Source organism: Cavia porcellus, unplaced genomic scaffold, assembly GCF_034190915.1.
Source record: "Cavia porcellus strain 051 isolate PalLab524CR breed Dunkin Hartley unplaced genomic scaffold, mCavPor4.1 scaffold_29, whole genome shotgun sequence".
NCBI lineage: Eukaryota > Metazoa > Chordata > Mammalia > Rodentia > Caviidae > Cavia > Cavia porcellus.
Window position 1 is genome coordinate 46,958,390 of NW_026947512.1, and position 6,939 is coordinate 46,965,328.

A 6,939-nucleotide genomic window follows, 5' to 3' on the forward strand; every position below is an offset into this window, starting at 1 on the left:
TGCGAGAATGAAACTTTTAAAGGCGTTCTTCACATATTCAGTAGTGGAAATATGATTACTGTGTACTCGCCAAATTACAGAAGAAGTTTTCGCTTAGACACAGGATGGACAATCTACCAGAAAGACCCTTCAGGAAATAAGAATGTGTATCCTGATTTGTTCAGTTTGTAAGCTATTTCTCCAAAATTATCTATAAATGCCTCTTGCTAGAAAATTTTTCTGATGTTGATTTTGAGGTTCTAATTATGATGGAACCAATAAAGGAAATTTAATTGCAGTGATTGCAAAAATGTAGAAATCTTAAATCTAGAGAGAAGAAAGTTAATAGTTTAAAAGAAGAAATTGTAATAATTCTGCTCCTTGCTCATTGCATTTGTTGAAAGATGAAACCCAAATTCAGAAGAGGAAAATACCAGTGAAATTACTTTCTTCTACCTAATCACCACAGAAAGATAACCTGGCACTATCAGCTCCTCTGTCCCGTGGGTCCAGTTTCCTAGTAAGAACTATGGTATCTTTACCTGGAGTGGCCGTGAGTGGTTCCACTGCCCCAGCACTGGTGTGCATTCCTAATCTGCCCGTTGTGTCATATGATACAGGGTTCCTCCTCACAGCAACGATTTTGTACAAACACTGCTTAAAGGAAGACAAGATTCTTCTTCAAGATAGTGTAAATACTGACATCTATTTCTTTAAGAAAATATGAGCTAGTAATTGTACTTTTATTGCTTCCCTACTTTCCAGATATGTTGAGCAAATTTTACTCACTAAAAAAATTAATTTATATACTAGGTTAATCATAATGGAAATTTAAACAGTAAGCAAGTCAATGTGTTTTCAAAAGTACCTTTCAAAAGTACATTTTTTTCTAGATCATACATGCAATGGTTTGGATGCCATGACTATGTTAACATGTTTTAAAGATTATTCTCATTCAGCATAGTTGTTGGGCTTGAACTCACAACCTCGTGCTTGTCAGGCAGAGGACTGTGACACTGACCTATATCTCCAGCCCTTGTTTATTTTCTATAACCCTATCAGTTAAGTCAGTAGGAGAACTGCTTTTATGGATTTGTGCTGACTTTCAAAAGTGTTGTAGCAGGGTAAAAAGGAAAGGGGAGGATCATAAACACCTGTCTTTTGAAGCATTTGGCTTTCGAAGAACACACATCCTGCACTCATTATCTCTCCAGGGGTCATCAGAGCATCCGGGGGTCAAGGCTCCTTCATGCTGATACAGCTCCCTCCCATCTGCCCATTTCTACTGAAAATCACTGTTTCAAGTGATTGTGCACCTTCTAATGAAGTATTAACTTGTAAGGAATTCTCTCTCAACTCTATTTCCATAGACTTTTAAAATTCTCTTTTTTAGTTTTGCTAATTGCTCGGTTTCCTGTAGATAGGTTGGTGAGATTTTGATTTTTACATCATAGTACCTACCAATCTGTTTAAAATACTGAATGTTAAAGGAATATGACCTGTACACGTCTCTACATTGACCACTCATTTGTTCAATAATCATTTAACAGGCAAGCATAAAGTACAGTGCTAGTGTCTGAGTAAATAATAGGGACAGAGCTACCCAATGCTAAGCGGTCCCCTGGAGGCAGCTACACTAATGAATTACAGTAGCACAACGGAGTAAGGACTGTGTGGATATAAACAGCAGGTACAGAATATACAACAGCCACCTCTGACCCGAACTTGAGCACGGCCAAGGGAAAATGAGGCAGCAGAAGTCAGTGCTGCAAGAGTGACACAGCCTCGATTAGGACTCAGTGAGTTTCAAACAGTGCAAAATAGAGATGCAAATAGCAGAGCATGGTGAGAAAATTCCAAAAAGATAAAGAATGTCCAAGCACAGCAGCAGAAGTGCTATGGATTTGGAGAAGTACACACAGTTCATGATGACGGAAGTGTGAAAGAATAAAATGGGTAATTGGAGTGCTCGCACACAGGGATGGATAGATAAGTGCAGGCAAACCATGACTAACTTCAAAAGGAAAGATTCCAAACCAACAAATGACTTTATTATATTTTAATAATACTTACATGGATAGCAAATTTTAAATAAATATTTAAGCAACTCTGGGAATAGTTAGAAAGAATTTGCAAGTGATAGATAGCATGGGGGTATAATAGTAAATACAGGATAACAATTACGGAGCTGAACAAGAAATTCAAGTAGGAAGTAATTGGAAATACTAAAAGTTACAGTTTGAAGTTGAGAAATCAGCTATAAGGTAAGTGGGTGGTGATTATAAGATCCCAGTAGTAAATAGCAAGGAGCTCAGTGAGTAACAAGCCTGTTGTGCTAAGACTTCTGGATCAGACGGACAGAAAATTTCAAAGTGGTCAGTGAAGAGTGCCTGGCCAAGGTTTGCAGTGCAGAAGGGTCAGTGCTTTGTTCCATGCTTTTTTTTTTTTCTTTTTTTGGTCTTTTTCTTTTTTTCGGTACCAGGGATCGAACTCATGACTGCCTGCTTGCACGGCAGGCACTTATGCCACTGAGCTAAATCCCCAGCCCCTGTTCCATGCTTTTCTGTTAGTGAGCTAAAATTCTTAATAGTTCTGAACAAGTCAGTTTAAATCTCCATACCTTATTAAGCCCCCTAAACTATGTGGCTGGTTCTGAGAGGTATCATTTATTAATGTGGACTGTAAAAGGAATGTGTGTTTTCTTAGAAGAGAGTAAGCAATAAATTCAGCTTAGCTCTACTACTAGGCAGTGGACTCTCTGCTCAAGGCCTTCAGTTAAGGGCTGTGAATTTTAAGTTTATGCAACTGCCTTAATGAAAGACATATAGAACATGTTCAACGAGTTAAGATATTTCATTGAGACCTCTAATCCAAGTGAAGGTATCCAGGTTAGGAGAGGCTTTCCATGTCTAGAGAAGAGAAGACACCAGTTGGAAAAAGAAACTGACAGTTATCATCCAAGAAAAGACGGCCAAAGTCTTTGAATGCATGAGTCTCCCAGGCATAAAAGAGTGAGAAGACAGGGAATTCAGGCTCGAACTGTGGAGATATGCAGTACTTCTGTACAATACAACCAGAAAAAAAAATGTAGGAAGGGAAGCCATGCTCCTAGTTGTGGGAAGTGCCAGCTTAAAATCAGACTGTATGTACTTGGTCCTTGTTTTGTCACTTGAACAAAGTATATTTAGCTCTAATGTTACTTTTCTAAGCTGTGATGTCTTCAACTGAATAATAATAATAATAATAATAATAATAATAATAATACTTGATCAGGCTTTTGTGGGTGTAGAGTAACACAGTCTATGGTAGATGCTATAATCAGAATGATTAGATGTCACACAAGATATCAAGAAGAAAAGAGAGATTAAAAATAAAGCAAATAGCAATGCCAGATGCCTACACAGTGAAACAAGGAAAGGATCAGAAAGTTCCCATTGAATTTAAGAACAAAGGAGTAATTAATGAGCTGGAAAAGAACAGTTTCAGTGTGCCAGTATTGTGGGCTGTTTCCCTTTAACCATTTAGATTTTGTACTCTATCAATTTAGAAAATGAAACTGACCATAATTAAAATTATTATCAGTGAACATAACTGATGCCCAAAAAAGTTTAATAGTAATCATGTTTTCTTCATTTTCCAAGTCTTGTCTATTCCATTTCCAATAGACCCAAATGCTTACCCTAAAAGAAATAAAATTCCTCTGTGTGGTTCTGTATCTCATGGGAGAGCTGAGAATAGAAACCAGCATTCTGACAGTTCCAATTATCCTGCTCAGAGAGGAAGTTTCTGAAAACAATTAAGTCAACTAACTTCCCCTTGGTTAAAAAAAAAATGAGCAGCCAGATAGCATCCTAGCTGTGGCCCAAGTTCCTTTCTCCTTTCTTCAGGGTAAGTTTGTTGAGCAGTCTAAAAAACGGTATAGCAGAAACCAGTATGAAGTTCTATGTGATCTCTAGCACCTTGTTCTAAAAATATGAGATCCATGATGAAATTCCCAAACAATGGAGTCACAGACACTGGGCTCACTGCTATAAGAAAATACCAAGATGTTAGCTATGATTTTATCTTTAGGATGTGTTGTGGTTTGTATCTAGAGAGTCCCCCAAAGCCTCATACAGAATAGGTGGGGCTTTTCAGAGGTGATTGGATGTAGGGTATGTGCTTCTGGGATCAGGGATGCAAGATTTTGGGTGTGAGTGCTTCGGCTCTGGAAGTGAATAGCCTTGATATAACATGAGGGGCAGAAAGAGGTTTGTCTCTTGTGCCTTGTTGCTTACTGCTGCTGCTGCTGCTTGTATTCTGCAATGCTCCTTTGCCACGCCATCCTACGTTACAGCCAGACAACTATGGACTGAAATCTCTACAAACCATGAGCCAAAATAAACCTTCATCCTTTTTCTTTGGGGTGTTTTGTCTCAGCAACTAGAGAAAAGTAACTAAGACAGATTTGGTTCTGGAGAAATGAGGTCATTGCTGCTGTCAGGCTTGAGTTGGTCTCAACCTTCCCTGCATCCCTCACTGTCTTCAGTAAACAATACTATCCAGCAAATACGCAGTCATTGGCAGACACTAGGAAACTGTAAAATGAGTGGCCACCCCCAGTCAAATGGGACAGGGTGTCATAAAGAAGAGATAAAGCAGGATATGAGACCTCCTCAGAATTCAAACATCTGATAATGAAGCAGGAGGTAAATGGAACCTTGAACAAAGCTACCCAGGCACAGAGTAGGAGAAAAGGGCATCTTTATTTGTCAGCATCCCTTGGTGGACTAGTGTCCACCTGAGAGCCCTGAATAGGGTCTTGCTTTTACTTTTATACTGTTCTTATCTATGGGTCAACCTTGTATTGGTAAGCTGTTTTTAGGTATGGTTACAGAAGCAGAAGTGAGATGGTTGTTGGGGGATGAACGGGAAAGAAAGGGAGAACTCTGGCCAAAGTTTCCAAGTCTGTTATGCACCACTGACATTATATTATAGCTGCATCCAGACATCAATTTTCTTGGAGAGCTTAGCTGTACAGTTAACCCACGGATGCCTGATTTTCCATCAGGAGGTAGTTTCTTCTTTCAATAGCATCTATACATTTGAACTGGATGATCTGAAATCTTTGGTCACAAATGTCTGTTACAGACCTTCTCATGTGATGCTTGTTGCCTGATTTTCTCACATGACCCCTTCCCTCCAGGCCTTATAAAAGGCTCTGCTTTTCTTTGCTCCCCAGACATTTTTTTTTCACTCCATCCGCCTACATCCAGGTGTAATAAACCTCCTGCCACATCGCCCCCATACAAGCCTGCTTGGATGATCTCTAGCTCCTGCTGCTCATTACAGCTGCAACTGGATCTGACCATGTAGTTGAGTAGCTATTGGGACTGGCTTGTGGGAAGAGTTTGGAAAGGTTCAGAAACGCCATCTGAGAAAGCAGCCCTGGAACACCTGAGGCAGTACTTTTGGGAGATTCTGGTAAAATCACAGTTCAGAAGACTACCAGGCTAGAGAGGTTTCTTCTGGGAGGAGGGTCTGCATTGCCCTTGGAACTCTTTACAATGTGTGTTATGCCTTGGCAGAAAGTTTGTCTGTATTTTACTTACGTGCAGAGACTTTGCCTGAGACTGAGATTATGGAGGGTGGACTTATTAATTTTGTAGCAGAGAGTCTAATATTGAGGCCATGAAATGGTTAACGTTGGGGACTTTTAGACAGATTTACATTGAGAAGCAAGAGCAAAGAATCAGCAGAATGATTCAGAACATATGAGTTTGGCCAGAAAAGAAGCTCCAGTTAATTTGCAGTCTTCAAAAATGAAATAGAGGAAGAGGAAGATGTGGTCTCTGAAAAGATTAGCAAGAAAAAGTGAAATCTTTCAGAAGACAATAGAGAAGATGATGTGAGGATACAAGAATCCTTTGCAGCATCAGAATTGCAAAAATGAAAGATTTTGCCTTGAGAAGAGAGTCCTAGATCATCATGTTCCAGAATGGCATTAGCCTAGGGAAGCTTTTCCTCAGGATTTGGTTCACTGGCATGTGACCACAATACCAAAAGTGAATAAAGCCTGTCTACTGCTCCAGCTGGCAGCAGGCCTTGACATCACCCACCTGTTTCTTGTTTAGGGACATGTGGAATGGAGGAGTCATGTTGTCAGGAAGGCTTCCATGCAGATTTCAGAAAGCCTGGGAGGTCAGGCCGTGTGCCCCTGGTAGGGTAGTGTGTAAAGCTGTGTATGAAGCCAGTGGTACAGTAGAGACCTCAGAAGGTTGGAGAAGCCAAGAGCGTAGGTTCTCTGAGGAAAACTGCAAGGAAGGAGCAGAGCTTGCCCAAGAAAAAGGTGAGTAAACTACAACCACCAGCAGTACCACTAGAGTAGAGTCACCCAAGCCTTTGCCACAGATTGCCTCAGATCCTGAATATGGAAACTATAAGAGTTCATGTTTGCTTTGCTGGGTTTTGGTCTTGCTTTGTTTCCATTTCTTTATTTCCATCTTTATACCTTTTGGAATGGAAGTGTCTACCTTGTGCTCCTGACTATTGAAAGTGTTTAACTTTCTTTTCATTTGTACAAGGGCTTGCAGCTAAGAGTTTGCATTAAATCTTGGAGGAAACTTTGGAATTGGACTTTTCAGCAATGCTCAAACTGTTAGGAAATCGACAACTCCTAGTGATGGATAAAATGCCTTTTGCATAAAGAAATGTGCATGAGTCTTTGTGGGGCAGAATGTTACAGTTTGTATCTAGATATCTCTCCAAAACCTTTCCTGTAGAGGACTACCATACTGCCTCCCCCAGGCCCATGTGTCTGTGCTTACTTGGGAACAGTGCATGCTGTGTAGAAATGACTTCCTTAAATTGGCTTTCAGTTTAGTTAGTGAATATGGCCGAAGCTGTGTATGCTTCCTCATGAAAGCAAGCAGCTGATGGCAGACTAGCATTGTCTGTCATCAACAGCCGTGGTTGAGCTCA